The following is an 18,121-nucleotide window of genomic DNA, read 5'->3' on the forward strand; positions in this document are numbered from 1 at the left end:
AACAAGGAAGTCTCAGGTCTGAATCACTCCCTTGGCAAAAGATCAAGAACTAAAGAGAATTTCTGTTGAACAGACTTTGCCCAATAATGAGCTCCACTATCCATGGTTAGGAGGCAGCCTGGGGACTTCCATGGCGAGAAGCAGTTAGTTTGACCACAGGACAGAACTTTGTGCCACTGAAGAAGGTGGTAAAATTTCTATATGAGGAGAGTTTAACCGTTTGACGCAGTTTTTCTTGGGAAGAAAGGGTGGCCTTAATCCAACGGGGTCCTCATTGCTTCCTCCTTTCCAGGTCCTACGGTGGTGGGAAAGAAGGAAATCCATGATCCCAGCCTCCAATCTGGGAGAGTGAGCCGGCACACAGTGAGCTCTCCCTGCCAGGGCCACTGGGAAGAGGGACAGATCCAAACTGACCAGGGTCTTGGTCACAAAGAAGATGCACAGATTCCCTCTGACAAGGGAGGATCACCTGGGACAGCTGCCTGTCTGAGGAGGCAGAGATGGGGTGGGCAGGCATTCTAGGTGGGGGACAACAAGAGCAGAGGTGTGGGAGCCGGAAAGGTCCACGCCTGTTTGAGGAGGATGAGCCCTCTGGTGTTTGCAGTGCAGGGCACTGGGGGCTGCTTAGACCATTCCTCCTTAGGCCCCGATGCCAGGCTGGGAGGCCTGGACATCTCTTGTTGTGCAGAGGGCCCAGTACTGACCCAAATTCTTCACAGCTAAGCCTCAAGTCTCTGAGGGCCTGGAACCTGTACAAAATCTGACCATTTCAAGTCACTCATGAAGCCTGTGCAAGAGCCAGGAGGCTCCACCAACAGGGTGAGAGAAATCCCTGTCCACCTCACAAGTCCCAGAGCCACTGCAACTCAGTAATCGTTACTGAGTATCTCCTGTAAACCAGTCGTGTTGCTAGGTGTGTCTGCCATACTTATCTCTCTTAATACTCCACAACTAAGCTTTGTCATTCTGCTTTTAGAAACTGAGAAAACTAGGAGAGGTGGCCATGAGGGCAGGGTCTGTACCTGCCCCCACCCAGCTCCTGCCTGGCCTCACCTCTCATTCTTGCTGAGCTGCTCCATGTCCTGGACCAGGCCCCAAGTCGCTCCTCGGGCTTGGGTGCAATGATTTGCAGCCACCTGGAGCAGCAGAATCTCTCTCACGACTTTGTATTCCCAGGGCAGAGGGAAGGACAGAAAATGCAGACAGGGCCTGGGTGGGGGATGCTGCAGGGGCCTTGTTGGGGTGAGGGGTGAGGAGTGAGGAAGGGCTCGGTCCTGCGTCTTTGCTCACATGAGAACCCTCCTTCCCTCCAATTCCATCCAGGTCCAACCTGTTCTCACGGATGGGTGTAAATAGCCCCTCCTCCAGGAAGTTGTCCTTGATGCCAGCCCCTTTCCCTCACCCGCCAATCCAGTGCGTTTCCCACTTCTCTGTCACCAAACTCTCCCAATAAATGTAAGACGCAGGGGATGGAGCAGGGAGGGTCCTGCCCAGCGGGTCTCTGATTTCCACTGCCCTACCCTCCCCTGCAGTGAGTGCCACAGCTGCTCACCTTAGTCCTTTTCTGGAGGTTGATCCGATTCTCCTGAGAGGCAGGCAGCCAAAGTCCTTCAGAAAGAGCCCCCTAGCCCATAACTAGCCCCTCATCCTCAGGTCTTCTCATGTTGCACTACCACCAGCGCCCTCAAGGGGGCAGCACACACAGAAAACAGGCTTGGACCTAGGCCAGGCTCTGGGCTTCAGAGCTGGGGGGACATGGGAGCTGAGGCTCAGGGATCTTCCAGCCCAACCCTCTCTGATGACAGATGGGGAGACTGAGGCGTCAGGCAGGAAGAGACTGCTCGGCTACTTCTGTGCTGTCTGACTTGAAGCAAGCCAACGTCTCTCCTCTCCATGGGTACCGTCTGGGGGAGAGGCTGACTCCAGCCCCAACAAAACCTCCTGCAGCTTTGCAGTCAGGCGGCTCTGCTGCTTCACCAGCCTGGGGAACTGGGACGGGTGTCTTATGCAGAGCCTCCTTTCACTCACAGGGTGGCTGAGAGGCTCTCAGGACAGGAGGTTTGCCAAGTGCTGAGAGCTCAGGGCTCAGTATGGGAGCTCTCTCCTCCCAAGCCTCAGGATCCTGGCCCCCCTGCTCTGCCCCCAGGCTCACTCACCTCCAGATAATCCTGCATCACAGTGTCCAGCATCACTAGGTCAGTGAGGAATGTGCCAAGGAAAAGGACAACACCCTGTGCCATCGGGGTGGGAGTGGTGATGAGCCCCCACTCTCAGGTGCCTCCACGGCCCCTCCCCTGAAAACTCCTCACCCTCAGCCTCCTGGCCCACCCCAGGATTCCCACATGGAGCAGCCTAGGACCCTTAGCAGCCTCCCCTCAATTCCCCCCCCGCCCCAAGAACAGCAGACTCCTAATCACCTCCCAGGGCCTGCAAATCACAGGGTATGTGGTCTCTGGCCTCTCCCCACCCCCAAATCCATCCTGTACCCAGCTCTTCCAGGCCCTCCTCCTGGTCACTTCTAATGGAAGATTTCAGGCACTGTGGAAACAGGAGGCAGGGCTGGAGGAGGAAGGGTCCTCCTCTCTTGGTTTGGAGAGCTGCAGCTGGGAGGGGGAAGACCCCTCGCCTCTGACCCTAGAGCCCCTCCCCCACAGCCACACTCACCTGTGGCTGCTGCCACTTCTTGTGGGCTCTCTGGGGTAGCATCTCCCGGATGGCAGACTTGGAAGGCCCCTCCTGCCAGGGTCAAGGACAGGGTCAGTGAGGCCATACCCCCATCACCCCACTTCCCCCCAGGACCCCTAACCTCGGACCCTGGACATCTGATCCCAGTCAGCTGGTACCAACTTCTCTGCCCTTCAGCGTCCTCTGATTCTAGAACAGTCCCAGCTTCAACACCCACCGGTGTGTGGTCATAGGCCTGTGGCCTGGCCTCCCTGGGCCTATTTCCTCATCTGGAAAGTGTGAGAACTCCACCTACCTCACAGGGCCTCCTGAGGACTCAATGCCATATTACTATCATCACTGTTCTCCCCTCACACCTCCAGCACATTCCTTTCTTCCCTTGTACCTCATCACCACCCTGTGAGGCCTGCACCACAGGATCATCACCCTTCATTTTCCAGATGAGGAGACAGACGCCCAAAGAGGGGCAGTGACTTGCTCAGAGGCCACAGAGGAGGCTGCTCCCCGCTCTAGCCAGAGGCCCTATCCCAGCTGCCTTCACCCCACCCCAGCCCCACCACTGACCAGAGTCCTGTCCTCTGGGCTCTCAGTGAGTGTCCAAGCCCCCAGTCTGGCTGAGCCATGGATGGAGAGGGATGGGGTGTCTCGGGAGGTTGATTGAGAGGCTCCTGCTGTCCCAGCCCCATGGGAGTCTCTGCCCCCCCCAGGCTGGGCCCGAGGCCATGCCAAAGGCTTCACCTCCCCAAGGTGCCCCTCAGAACGTTCCCCTGAATAGCACTTTCTTCATGTACTCAGGAAGGGGACTCCTGAGAGCCATCACGACTGACAGGGTAGGGGGTGACCAGGGCACAGGCTGCGAACACTTTGTTTCCTCTTGCACACGAAGCTTCTGACTTCATTCAGAAAGGACCCATTAAGAATCCATCAGTTCCCCCGACTCTTATAAAATATAGGGCGTATGTCATTGCCAACTAGACACCCAGGTGAGAATCCCAACTGCGACTGATCAGCAGTGTTGTCCACCTCGCCTGTGGGATTCCCCTACAGTGCCCATCCCTAGGGCAGGCAGGGTGCCCTCCCCTTGGAGATGCAGTGAAGACAGGAGGAGCAGCAGGGGCCTGGACTCCTGGGGACAGGCTGGACTGATTGAGGGAAGAAAGGAACCCCTACCCACCCCAACAGCCTGGAGGAAGCTAAGTGCCAGCAGGATGGACCAGCATGGAAGCCAGACACCTGCTGATTCTGCCAGCTCAGCAACCCTTCCTGGAACAGCCCAGGCACCACCACTCTATGCCATTACCAGGGCCTCCCCCCTTCAACTGCCCCTCAACCTCCCCTTTCACCTGCTCATGGATCAAACAGATCCCTCTTCCTGTTCATCTAGACAAGACTGGAATTTCTCAAAGACACTTAATGAGAAACAAAACCACATCTTGCCTATTCGCCCTTCCCCTCCCACCCCTCCTCTCTTTCCAGACCTCCAGTCTCCACTCTACCTTGATGAGCAGCTCCCTGCTCAGTGAACTGTCTTTGCTGCACAGCTTTTGACACTTTCGGGAGCACTTCCTGAGGGGAGGGGAAAGGAAAGAAGGAAGGAGAAATTTTGGAATTATGGGAGGGGTGTGAGTACAAATTCCTTTTATTTGAGAACCCAAAAGATCCAAACTGTTCGGATGAGGGTTTCCACTGGGTTCCTCAAAGGGCTCCGTGGGCCTGGGGAAGGGAGCCTTCATGTTGGTCACCTGGGGCCTCCATTTGCATTTCTTCTGAGCAGCTCTGTTTGACCAGTTTGGGTTTCAACTGGACACAGAGTTTGTTGCTATAAAGTAAACACTTGAAACTCTCCAATTTGGCTCAACCCAGTCTCTGATGCTTAAGGAAACTGATTCCTGAAGCAGAACTGGTGGCCTAAGGTCCTAGGGAGGCTTAGAGACCCCAGCCCAGTCCCTGTCCCCAGGGTTCACTGCCTCCAGAGAGATCCCAGCTGAAAGAGGGGGCAATGCCAGCCCTACGGCAGATTTCTCATCCACCCTGGTGCTCCAATGGAAAGAGGACTACCCACCTGGAAACTTCTCCTCATGTCTTTTTCAGACAGTGAATGGAGGTGCTCTGCAGAGCAGAGAGGATGGTGTGTAGTGAGAAGTTCCTGAGGATTCAGCACTCCTGCAGAAGGGAAGACGATGAGCTGTGAGGTGGGGAGCTGGAGCCCCATCTGCTCTGGCTGAGCCTCGCCTCGCTGTGCACGCGTGTGCACTGGATCAACGGCTCTGCTCAGGATGTGAGTTCTTTGCCATCCTCTCCACCTTCCACCTCTGAGTGCCCAAGTCCTCTGGAGCCCTGCGGGCACCGCCAATGCAATCAGGCGGGTCCACAGGGCACTGGATATGGTGGGCCTGAAGAGTCTAGAGAGGAGGAAATCACTTTTATTTCTCCCCCAGCTTTAGAATATATTGTCAAGCTTTTAAATTTCACAATTTTGTCATATTATGACTGAGGTTGAGCATATTTTCCTATATTTAAGGCTATTCATATATCTTTTTCTGTGAACTGTGAGTTCATGTCTTTTGCCAATTTTTCTACTGTGTTCTTTTTCTTATCAATTTCTAGGAGCTCTTTATGTATCGGGGATGTGAGCCCCTTTGTAAGGGATTGCAAATATTTATTCTCAGTATATCATTTCTTCCTTTTTTATGTTTTGTTTTGCTTTTTAGGTGTTTGTGTTTGTTTGTTTTGCTAGGTATTGTTAAGATATCACTTCTCCCCAAATTGATCTATAGATTCATATAATCACAATAAAATATTGTGCAGATATAAGCTTATAAAATATAAGCAGATATCTGGTGGACACTGATTTCAAAATTTCCGTAGAAATACAAATGGCATAATGACGTTTCAGTCAATGATGGACGGCATATATGACAGTGGTCCCACGTGATCAGTATCATATAGCCTAGGTGTGTTTTAGGCTATACCATCTAGGTTTGTGTAAGTACACGCTATGATGTTTGCACAATGACAAAATTGCCTAATGACACATTTTTCAAAGCATATACCAGTTGCTAAGCAACACGACTACAGTTATTTCTCAGCTTTATAACTGACATAAAACATTGTATAAGTTTATGATATATGACATGAAAATTTGATACACATATCTATTATGAAATGCTTACAAAGTAAGGTTCGTTAGCACATCCCTCGCCTCACATAATTACCATTTTTTTGTTGTTATGGTGAGAACATTAAAGCCCTATTCTCATAGTAACTTCCAAGTCTACGGTACAGTTTTGTTAACTATGGTCACCATGCTGTACCTTAGATCCCCAGAACTTATTCATCTTATAACTGAACATTTGTCCCCTTTAACCAACATCGCCCCACTTTCCCCACCCCTCAGCGCCTGGCAACCATCATTCTAACTCTGTTTCTATGAGTTCAATGTTTTTAGATTCCACATATAAGTGAAATCATACAGTATTTCATTCAGTCTTTCTCTGTCTGACTTATTGAGAGGGCAGTGCTAAATCGACTAACTAGAAGAATGGTAGTGCCATTTACAGGAATTGGGAAATAAGAAAGAGGGACAATGAAATTGGGTTTTGTACATGTTGAATTAAAGATGCCTCTGGGACATTCAGGTGTTACGTTATCCCCTGCTTACAACTCTTCAATGGCTTTCTACAGCTTTCAGCATAAAGTCCTCCAAATCAGTCTGTTTACCACAGCCTGTGAGGCCCTGCTGGCCTGGCCTCCCTTCTTTACTCTGTGTTCCAACCACAATGGCCTTCTTTCAGTCTTTGTCTGCCATGCTCCCTCTATTTTGGGGACCTTTGAACATTCCTTCCCATGGGATTAGTGCCTATTCATCTGTCAGAGCTCAGCTCAAGGACCAGTTCCTCGGGGAAGTCACTGCTGACTCCCCAGTCCAACTCGGAGTGCTCACAGCACGATGTTCTTCTACTCCAGAGCACTTACCTTTGTCATTACATATTCGATAGGATGATTATCTGATCAATGTCAGTTTCCTCCATTAGATTGTTTTTACCCTGGACAGTGCCTATCTGCACTGCCTAGCAATGTGTCTGGAAGAGAACAGACAAGTAATAAACATTTCCCAATTAATTAATTGTGGAGAAGTCTTTTTGATTTTTCAATAAAGCTTTAATACACATAATATCTGATGATAGCCACATCGTCTTTCCAGAAACAGCTCTTGTATGCACTACAGTGCTGCAAATTCCTACACTGCCTGGGTGCTTGCCCTGCTATCAATTGTTACCACAGAAACCCAATCCATATTTTTGAATTTAAAAACTGATAAGAAAGGAAAGATCCCCTCTCCCCATTTGTAAAATTAAAGTATCTGACTAAGGAATATTTACTTTGAATAAGTAACTGTCTTTTAAAGAGCAACGGCAAAGGAGATTTATTGAGGAAAGGTTTATTGATCAAATTTGGGAAATCACTTAAGGTGTTCATAACCCAGTGGACGAATAATAATAAACTGTGATTAAAAAGTCCTTTTTATCCCTGATCGCAAACAAATATTGGACAACTGGGGAATGGTTAAATTATGGTGCGATGGAAGACCAAACAGTATGAAAAATATTGAGGTAGAAGTCTACTTATTGATATGAAAAGATGTTCAAAATATATGAACATATTAATGAAAAAAGCAAGTCACAAAAATGCTCGTTATGATCTAATTTTTCTAAGAATGCATACATATTTTTCCATCTTTTTGTTGATCTGTATTTTCTAATTTTTTTACATTGCACATTAATTATGTAATAAAAAAATCCTAGAGCTGGCAACCTGGTGACTTGTTTTAGTTCTGGATCTGCTGTGACCCAGAACATGTTGCTTTACTGCTTTAGGCTTCAGGCTTCAGTTGTCTATCTGTTAATGAGTGTGCCTGGAGTATGTAGTCTTAAGCATTTAGAATGCTCATGTTCTTTTTCATGTTCTTTTAAGAGTCCATGTGACCTAAGGAAGGTATGCAGCCTGGGTCGGGGTGGGGCTGGGGTGGAGAGGACAGAGTGTGTATGTTTGAGCTTTTGCTGAGGCTGTGGACCCAGGGGCCTCTTGAAGACGCTGAGCCTATAGTCCCCAGACAGTGCCCACACACCTCAAGAGCACCAGCTGTGCTCTACGGTTAGGTGGGAAAACAAGTCCACAGCTTAGTGAGAGGAACAGGCACAGCAAGAGGGAAAATGCAAAACCAACACACAACCCTTCACTGCGGACCTTCCTCACGATCAATTACTATTTCCAAGGCCACAGTGTTTTCCTCAGAAACCTTCCGTGGTAAGTTTTTCAGATTTCTTGACTGTGACCCATAAGAAACAGAGTTTACGACGTGACCCTGTACACACAGTAATAAACACGTGTTCATAGATCTATAACTGAACCCAACGTTTTGGGAAACAATCCTACATTTACTACATGTGATGCTCCCTGATATTTCCTATCCTCTCTCTCCTGTTTCATTAGAACAATCCTGACAGTGACTCCCTAACATGATTTCAGGACTTCCTTGTGGGTCTGGACCTGCAATTTGAAAAACACAGCCTTAGGATCATTTTACATTTTTGATTAGAGAACTACATCTTGTCTTTTGATTTAAAGATGGTTACCTCTAAAAGACAAGGACAGCATTGCAGGGTATAAGGTAAGCTTTCCCCTTGACTGGAGTGATGCAAGAATGGAATTCTCAAGCTTCTCTTAGAGTCTGTGTGGTTGGAAGGTCTAGCAGAGATGGACAGCTACTAATATATCTTTGACTGAAGAAAACCCTCCTCTATATGAGAGGCTGATCCTCTTTGACCTGTGGGCATATGTAAAAATATATTTATTGGAGCATTTCTTTACAGTGGTATAAGGTGGAAATAACCTCAAGAGGAGAATTATTGAATAACTTGTGATATATTCATGCTATAATAAAAAGAGAAAAAAACTTTTAGTGCAATAGGAACACAAAGATCAGAGCAATCAGGTGGATCCTGGGGCAGGTGGCAAGGTATGAATCAGAACTCCAGGAGGAGGAGAGAAATAGTGGACTGAAAAAGCATATCAATTATAACATATATTTATATCTGGAAAGCAAATATTAAAAGCCATCACCTTTTTTTTGTAACATGGACTACAAAATAGCACAGTTTGACAGTATCCTCAAGGTTCCTAGGTATATACAGAAGGTGCTAGCTCTCCAAATAGTTGGGGCACCCCCTCCCACAAGTTGTATTAGAAGTTTTAGGGAGCAATTATAAGACATTTATGTTTATCAGCAAGAAGGCACGGGTTGGGGAAAAACGTTGAGAAACACTTATTTGGAGACCTGGAATAACCATACAAAATTCACTTTTTCAAGAATGATTCACTGGAGGAAAATAAATGGCATGCATTTGGTTCTTATGGGCTTTTTCAGATAATGTAATAAGAGTTCTGAACACAGGCCAGCCAACTAGGAGGGTTACTCTGTAAGTGAACTGACTCATTAATAGTGTATCAGCAAACTAACCACAGGCATCTCCCGACACACTGTAGTCCTGCCACAACCATCAGCCTCTGAAGGATAACCAGAATCACTACTAAGCTATCTCAGTTGTCAGTCATATCATTGCAGTGGTTTTGGGAGTTCATCCTTAAAGGAAGTTCCGTGAAGACTGAAGATGACATCCACTAGCAAAACAAACAAACATAAACAAATAAAAAACCACTTTCCAGTCCTGACCACTGGATCTTGGAGTATTGCTATTCCTTTTACCTGAGATGGTTAATTTTCTAGGCCACTTTATGCCCATAAGGGCAGAAAATGTAGAGAAGAACCATTAAAAAGAAACTATCAAAATCCAAAGAAGACCACAAGTCATTCAGAATCAACATGGCTTTGCTGTTGATATAAACTGTGAGGACACAACAGAAGTAGGTTTCAAGAGTGAAACCCTTAATGCTTAATGGAGAGGATCAAACCTGGATATAAAGGACACCTTGATTAAAAGCAAGTGTCCTGAAATATCCAGGATGTGCACCTGGGGTGTTAGAGAAATTAACAAAATCAGCTATAATTTCTAGAGAAACAAGTGGTAATGATTAGTGATGGGCAAAAACACGTGCCTAGAGAGAAAAACCTGGCCTCTCCTCTGCTGGGAGAAGTCCTAGGAAGAAGAGTGAGTTGAAAGGAAATCAAGATGCAAAGATCCCACAAATTATGCCTAATGACTACTTCTTTGGCTGTTGGGTGGAATTGGGGTTTTCTGCCGCCCTAACAAGGATGAAGGAGGGATAAAAAGACATTGTCCCAAGAATGACGTGACTGTCAGAGACTTTGTGGCATCTAGGGAACACGGAAAAAACCTCAGAGGGCAGGAGCAGGTGGCGGTGAATAAGAGAGGGACATGCAGCTAGAATAGGACCGTCCGACTATATGATCTGGAGGAAATGAAAACACATGACAACCAGAATCTCCCTTCGGGTAAGAGAAGCCTGTCTAGATGTGTTTGTCAGGCAGTAAGACATATGTGGGCAGCTTGGAATGTGTGTGTGCAAGACACCCATTCTCTGCAGAGTACATGCTTACAACACAGTGAGATTATGTATAAGGGCAAAGCAGTGGAAGTAAGAGGAGGGATTACTCCACAGCAGGAGCTGGTGGAGAAAGAAGGAAGGGGAAGGCAGCTAGGGAACCTCTTCCCAGCTCTCTATAAGGATTCATAGCTGCGATGAGCATGGGGAGCACCCCTCCTAACAGGCAGGAGTCTCCTCATTCGGCATGCTAAATGTGAAGTACATTTACTTGCTTTCATCTGACTCTTGACGTGGGAATGGCAGCTGTGTCGAAAAGGCTCCAAAGCAACTAAAGTGATTGCTTGGAGGTTATGAGCTTCCCTAGGCGGGAACAAGGCAAAGAAAACCTCTGAGGTGGGGAACAGAGGAAAACAACCAGAGACTGGGATGAGCAGGTGGAAAAATGAATCCCAGTATTTCACTGAGATCAAGAGGGAGAAAAACCTAGATGGTTCCCATTGCCTTCCACAGAGCATGTGTTCTATAGATCTTTGTTGAAGGAATGTTGCAGAGATTACTGGGAAATAAAAAGTTTGAGATCATGGTGTCAGTACCCTTTTTCTTCCTCAAAGTTGGGCAGAGAGACTGATCAGACCAAATCTTCATAACTCATTTCTAGAAACTACACAGTCACCAGCTCATCTCATCACATCTACTCTGTTTCCCCAGAGGTGGACTCTGACTGGTAATTCAGGGCTAGCAGGGATGAGAACAGGTAACCAGACAGCAGTTATGGGTGATTCCTTCAACCACAGGGGAGAGCTACAGAATTCCGGAATTTAGCCAGTTTCCACAATCACAAGGATAAGAAAAGAGAGACTAATATTACCAAAGTCAATAGTCCCTGAATTTTTGACAGGTCCTGTGGCACTGTGGCCTGGCCCACAGGAGGGCAACTGCCCTAAGGGAAGCTTGAAAATGTATCCCCTCCTTTCTGGGTTTGGGCTTCAGAAATTTAGCACAAGCAGCATCTGCACCTACGGTTAAAAATTTCAAGGTGGTTGACAATTGGCTTCAGAAAGCATGTGCCTGAAAGACTGTCTGAGAGCCTCAAAGAAAGCCACACACCTAACATAGAAGGTGATCAGCCACAAGGGTATGGAAAACCAGCAGAACCAGGGTCTAAAAAATGCAGAATGCTCAGCATAGACCCTAAGCTGACTGTGCACATCAACATCAATCATGAGACTTTAAACAAAAATCATCAAAAGGAGTCTCCTTACCCTCTGCTGGTCCTTGAGGAAATTCAAGCCCAAAATGGTCCAGCTGTTCTCCAGTGACTGGTGTTCCTTTAGGAATCCAGTTCCTCACCACAGTGCTCTTGGAGCTTGTTCCTTGTCAGTTCTGTTGCCCGGCAGTAGCCTACAGACTACTCTTAGTCTTTAATGTCTACAGACCCTGAAGGGGTCTACCTGGCACCTCCCTGCCTTCCTCCATTCTCTGCTGTTTATCCAGCACGGCAGCACTGGCTTCTGTCAGCCCAGGAAGACATAGTCACACCAACTGCACTGGGCTCTTTTGGGGTTTCCAAGGAGCAGAAGGGCTAAAGACTGAGTAAAACGGTCTTCCTGGACTCAGCTCAAGAGAATGAGCCAAGAGGAAGGTGCTGCTGTTGTTTAATATTTACTGGAAGCTCACAAAGCTCTAATATACCTGAGGACAAAACTATGGAATGACCTTTAGCCTCAGAGGCCCTGCAATGAGTCTTCATGAAAAGCTACAGTGCTAACCTCCCACAGAAGCAGAGCGACAGTTAAGGAACACCATCAGCAACTGGCTGGTGTGACTGCACTGAGCAAGCAGAGCTTTTCAGCAAGATGGAGAGGCACCCTCTGTTCTCTGCTCTGTGCTGCAGAAGCAGATTCACCCCCATTTAATGCACTTATTATACCATAATTATCGCGACTTGCTTGTTGATTCTACAAACATTTGCTGAGTGCAGCCTACTATGTATCAGGCACAAATCACGTGCTTAATAACTGTTGGTAGAATGAACAAATGGAACCTCACTCAGCCTGTAAGAATGCAGTGTATGTGTGTGTGTAGGGGGCATAAGTGTAGCATCAAAAAAAAAAAGGTGTTGCTTGGGCTAAATTTTGAAATATGAGTGGGAGTTACCCCAGTGGATAAGGAAAAAAAAGAGCCATTCCAGGAAGAGGTTAAAGAACAGGCCAAGGCATGGAGCTTTCTGGGGACTCCATCATGGCTTAGATGGTATGAAGCCAGCTAGGTGCAGGGAAGAAACAGGCAGGGAACTCGTGCCTTCACATAAGAATCAGCCCAAAGAACTGTTTTGAGATGGTATGCTAAAAATATTTGCTTAGAAGGGAATATGTCTTTGGATTTCAGGGAGAAAAAAAAATAGCCCAGAGAATTGGATTTCTGAGGCCAGGTAACAGGATAGCCCTGACAAGGCCCAGTGAGTACACTCCTTGGTCTTTCGACCAAGAGGAAACTCCTCTCCTTAGCCTAAGAGCTGGTAGGTGGTGACTGTAGTGAATCACTGGGGCTTTCCCTCTGAGAGACCCATAAACCTGATTTTGTTGGTAGTGCCCTTCAGTGAAGTCTGACTCCTAGCTACCCTGTGGACAGCAGAGCAGAACCCTGCTCGGTCTTTTTGTACCATCCTCTCACCTTCCGCTATATCAGATGATGGTCTGCTGCTATTCATAGGGTTTTCATGGGCAATTTTTTCGGAAGTGGGTGGCCAGGTCCTTCTTCCTAGTCTTAGTCTGGATGCTCTGCTGAAACATGTCCACCATGGGTGACCCTGCTGGTATTTCAAGTCCCAGTGGCATAGCTTTCAGCATCACAATAACACACAGCTACCAAAGTATGACAACCAGACGGGTGGTGTGGCTCCCTGATAGGAAACTAATCCAGGCCACAGTGATGACAGCGCCAAGCCAGCATATACACTGTTGTTTTAGTGAGAAGGCCCCAGTACGATGAAACATTTCTCAAAACCAAATAAAGATCATGTATGGAAAAGGGCTTTGTCAACTGTAACATGATATCCAAATATAAGGTACTGTCATTATTATCATAGCAAGCCAAGAGTGTGGCCAGTTCACTCAAAGCACATGGGCAAAAGCAATTTTCGCAGGGCAATGGCAGGAGGGCTGAGAATGTGGCTGCCAGAGGCAGCACTGGACAGCAGTTGCGGTTCAGTGATGCCTGGGAAAAGGCATATTCTACAGTGATTCCTGTGGACACTCTATAAAGCTGTAACTTTCCCCTTTCTTTTCTTACTCTTTATAGTAAATGATTAGAGAAATGCAGACTGATTCTATGTGACTCCTCAAGGGCAAGGAACTCTCATATTTATCCAGCATAGTGCCTGGCAAGTAGGTAGCACTTAGTAAATGTATGTGGGTCCCTGAGGGGATTGCTGGAAGAGGAGGAGGACTGAGGGGGATGTTATAATGAAAAAATAATCGTCTCCAGCCGGACACCGATGGTCTTGGTTTCTTGGTCCAAAGCTGGTAAGCAATTCCTGTCAGAACTTTGTCATTAAGATTGAGCGGTGGAGTGGATAATGATATCCCCATCAGAAATGAATAAATCACTTTGGGAAATAAAGATAGCAGAAACCAAGAGCACTGCTGGAGAAGAGCATGTGGGACTGGAAGATAATAGATTCTGTAGCTGAAGAGAAAGGAAACTATTTGCATAAATATGATCCACTTAGGAACAGGTGTACTGGAAAAAAATACAGGGAGTGTGGGAAACGGGCCAGAGAAGGTCCCACTATTCGTGTTCAAGGAAAAGGAAGCACTGTCAAAAAGATGGCAAATGTAGGAGGAAGAAAACCATAATAACGTGGTCAGAGAAGATGTGGAAGATTAAAGGCTGAAAAATCCAGACACATTTGTGTAGACTCAAGTGAAACTGGGTGAGCCATTCTCCCCTTTTATTTCCCTGTGGAGAGAGCATTATTTGAGAGGATTAAGGCTACCTGGTGACATCCTTCACACCCATTCTGGAATGATTTGATTTGCAGACTCATGTTGTGATTAGGGGAGAGTTAGTATTCTTAGGATTTTTGTAATCTTAATGCTGGACACCAAGGAGGTGATATCCAAGGTCTAGTATTTGGGGAGCACCTGGAGCCACCTAGCAATTTTTCCAGGCTTATGAGTGAGTGTGACACCAAGAGCCCTCAGTGAAAAGACCAGTTTAGGAATAAAACCCCAATGACAAATCTCTGAATTGGAGCAAAGATCATATTTGCAGGCTTGCTCCTTCTGATTTTCCTTAAAAAATATACATATATCTTTCTTTATTTTACTGTGTTAAGCTGATGAGAGGGGTTTGACCTGAAAGGGGATTATAAACAGCTTTGTAATGGGGAGGAGGTGCTTAACCAATATAAACGTTTGTCAGAATTTACTCCATTGAGCTGTGCCTGAGGTGCCACACCCATGTTTCAGGCAGCCATCAAGTTAAAAAGAAAAGCCAGCAATTGGTAAACCAGGTTCTGTTTTCTCACAAGCCTGATCTCTCTTCTCACTCTGTAACCCTAGGAGCCCAAGGAAGCCACTTCTATTAAAGGAGGAGGTCACTAGGTTTGGCTGTGTGGAAGAAGGGAGGCAGGGGAACAGGAAAACTCTCCCAGAATGACTCTGTGGTGAATTCCACTGCTTCACTCCCTCAGCACTCCATTTGTGGACAAGAAACCAGAGTCTATCCTTGGTCCCAAATTCACACCCATGGGATTCAGGTGGAATGAAGCGTTACCACGGCCGAGGGGACGAGATGAGGGTGCATCGCTATGTCAGGCGCAGACCCTTTGCACTCCCCAGACAACGCACTCCCAATAAGCCTTCCCTGGCTCTGCACCTTTCCCTCTCTCCTCCTCGTCATTCAGAGGCACTGCTGGGCAGAAGTGTCCTAAGTGGTAACTGTGGAGCAATGTCTGCTGTGCATGTAGTCAGATGGCTACAAAGACACTGTGGATCGTGCTTCCTAAAAGTGATCCTGTCTCTCCTTCCTTTCTCAAGGACTCTGCAGCAGGGAGGGTGGTCTCAGAACACTCCATCCTCTGAAGGGTTCCTTTAGTTCTCCAGAGCAAGTCCGGTCAAAGACCACACCCAGAGGCCTCCCCCAGACCCAATTAAGTCCAGAGCCACCCAGGGGCATGGTTAGCGGGGTTGCCAGTGAAGGAAGCCACGCTCCCAAATCTGGGGATTCAGTGGAAATCAGTTCCTGCAGCAGTCTCATCCCTAATTAAACTGTCCTCATCCACCTATTTAATCAGCACATTTACTGAGCGTACACTATTGCAAAGCCCTATGCTTGGCACCTCAGTGCAACTTATTAACAAATATACACTCTTGCTTCTGCCTCCCCTTGATACTTTTCCCCATAAAAACGTGGAAAAACAGATTTAATGATCCCTGATTGTGACCTTGGGCAGGCTGTTAAACCTCCCTGAGTCTCAAGTGCGTGAGAGAATTTCCTGAGGCTGTTGTGAGGATTATATGAGATGTGAAACATCGCTGGTCCAGTCCTTGGCACGTGGGTGCTCAATAATCCTACTGTCCTTTCTTCCTTCCTTCAGAGGCCGTTCTTGACAGGACCTGCTCCAGTCAGTTGGCCACCTGCTCTTACTGCTTTCTTCCTGAAGGTCAGGCCCAGGGGCTCAAATCTCCTTTCTTTGCTTCAGAGGCCTCACTGGTCCTCCCCTTCCTCATGTCCTGTGCTCCTACAGAAGTTCCCGCCTCCACTGAAATCCAGCTTGGAGCCAACTGGGATCCCACGGAGCACAAAAATCCGAACGGGAGCAATGGACAGAGGCAGCGGCCCCACAGGGCCCCTGCCTCTCGACCGCGTTGGAGGGACACAAGTTGGGGCACACTGCGCCCTAAAAGAGATCAAGGCCAAAGGAAGTCCTCCGGGCATACGGGAAGTTTCCCTGGCCTGGATCCCACGGCAGGATCCCCTCCCAGGCAGCTCCAGGGCACAGTCTAAGGCCCTCTCCTACAGGGGTCCTCTGTGGGTGGGGTCCATCCCCCCACGCAGGCTCCTGAGGCTCCCCTACGTTCCCAAACGGGTTTCCACTGAGACAGCTCGAGACCCCCCCTTCCCTCCCGCAGTTACACAGTGGGTCTCTCGGGGACGGTGCCCTCCACGCTGGGCGGCCCGCAAACGCAGAGAGCGCCCTGGGGGTCTCCATCCACACAGGGGTCTGCCACGGGGGCGGCGGCCCCACCGCCTCCGGGACTCCCCCAAGGGGGAGAGGCAGGACACTCGAGGTCCGTCCACTTACACAGGGACCACCGCGGGGGCTGCTCCCACACAACACACCTCAGAGCGCTGCCCGCAGGCCCGCCCCTCAGGGCGCCTGCCGGCTCCCCGCCGCTCCCGCCCCCGCTTACCGGGACCATCAGGGTGCGGGACGCGGGTCCGGGGCTGGCGGACTCCACACCGCGGGCCGCGCACCGCGCAGGGCCGCTCGGGAGCCGGCGCGCTGAGGCCGAGGGCCGGGAGCGGTCCGCGCGGGCGGCAGGCTGAGACGGCGCGCGCCCCGAGCACACCCACGCTCCCCGCCCCCGCCGCGCGGCTGCGGCGCATGCGCCCGCCCGGCGACCTCCGCGCGCCCCCGCGCCCCGCCCCTGCGCCTCGAGGCGCGGCCCGGGCCCCTCGGCTGGCGGGCGCGCGCGGGAGTGCGGCGCTGAGGGGCGCGGGCGCGGCGGCCGGCTCGGACGAGCTGGAGGTCCGCGTGCCCACGGGCGCCCCCGCACGCGCCCGGCTCCGTGGCGCCCGGACTGCTCCGGCCCGGCCCCCGCGGCAAGGTCAGTGCCCGCCCGGAGGAGGCGGCCCTCCCCGCCCCGCCGCACCTGCCTCGGAGGTGACAGGGACTCATCCGGAGCCTCGGCCGGGCTCCACCTCTCCGCCCAGGCCCACGACCCGGGCGTGGGGGTGCTCACCTTCGCGGTGCACTGCGGGGTGTCCGGGTGAGCCTTCCCGAGTGCGGGGCGCGCCCCTCTTCCTGTGCGCTGCTGTCTTCGGCTGTTGGCCCGTCACCTCCAGCAGCGAGGCAGCACTGGAATGTGCCCGCTGTGCCGCGGGCAACCCCTCGGACCGTCCGAATAGCCCGCTGGTCAGGAGCCCCGAGTGCTGAGGGCTGTAACGTGCGGTCCTCCAAACTGCGCGCTCTGAAGAGGGCAAGGAAAAGGCCAGGTCATTAAAGCACCTAGCAACTAATTACACAGAAGTAACTGAAGATATGCAAATGACATGCCAAGAACCCTTTACATTAATTGCGTTTACGTTTTTAACATACCTTCATTTCCTTGTGCATTCAATTTCTATACCTCAAATACAATTCACGTCTTCACTTTTGGAGCATCTAGTATTTGTTACACGCCGAGGTAGGTGCTGTAGAGGATGAAAGAACGAACTCATTTTGTCCTTAACATCATGGAACTTGCCAATAGGGAATATAAGGTCCATATAGTACTACATATTGCTATCACTTGTAAACAACGTGCCAGGTACTGTTCTAAACGCTTTAAATATAAGTCGTTAATTTTCACACCATCCCTTTGAGGGGTTGTACTGTGAGTTGCTACAGTTTGCCGGTGACGAAAATGAGGCACCGAGAGGTTAAACAACTTGCCTAAGGTCGCATAGCTAGTATGTGGTGGAGATGAGATTGAAATCCAGGTATTCTGGCTTCAGACCCCAGGTTCCTAACCATTTTAGTGTACTGCCACTGAGAAAGGAGAGGCTGCTAGCCATTACTATAGGGAATTCTAAAATTAGTACCTATTTCCCAGGAACCACTATCCTTTTTTGCTTGTGGAAGTAACACAAAAGAGCAGACAGCTTTCCATATAGCCTGGGGGCCCCTAACCTTCTGTAG

At 49.1% G+C, this 18,121-nt stretch overlaps 1 long non-coding RNA gene across 2 annotated transcripts; it reads right to left on the bottom strand.

Moving 5' to 3' along the window:
- Positions 1 to 234: 234 nt before the first annotated feature.
- On the bottom strand, positions 235 to 16,756 carry LOC147913268 (uncharacterized). 2 transcript variants are annotated; one of them, XR_015549001.1, is made up of 7 exons: positions 16,632 to 16,756; positions 6,661 to 6,767; positions 4,748 to 5,087; positions 4,182 to 4,251; positions 2,665 to 2,736; positions 2,157 to 2,231; positions 235 to 295 (listed from the first exon to the last, which is right to left on the bottom strand). It is a non-coding gene; the product is annotated as an uncharacterized LOC147913268 (long non-coding RNA). The 2 variants fall into 2 exon arrangements; XR_015549002.1 differs by lacking the exon at positions 2,157 to 2,231.
- Positions 16,757 to 18,121: the final 1,365 nt, after the last annotated feature.

Source organism: Ceratotherium simum, chromosome 29, assembly GCF_057802395.1.
Source record: "Ceratotherium simum simum isolate JZ-2026a chromosome 29, ASM5780239v1, whole genome shotgun sequence".
Lineage (NCBI taxonomy): Eukaryota > Metazoa > Chordata > Mammalia > Perissodactyla > Rhinocerotidae > Ceratotherium > Ceratotherium simum.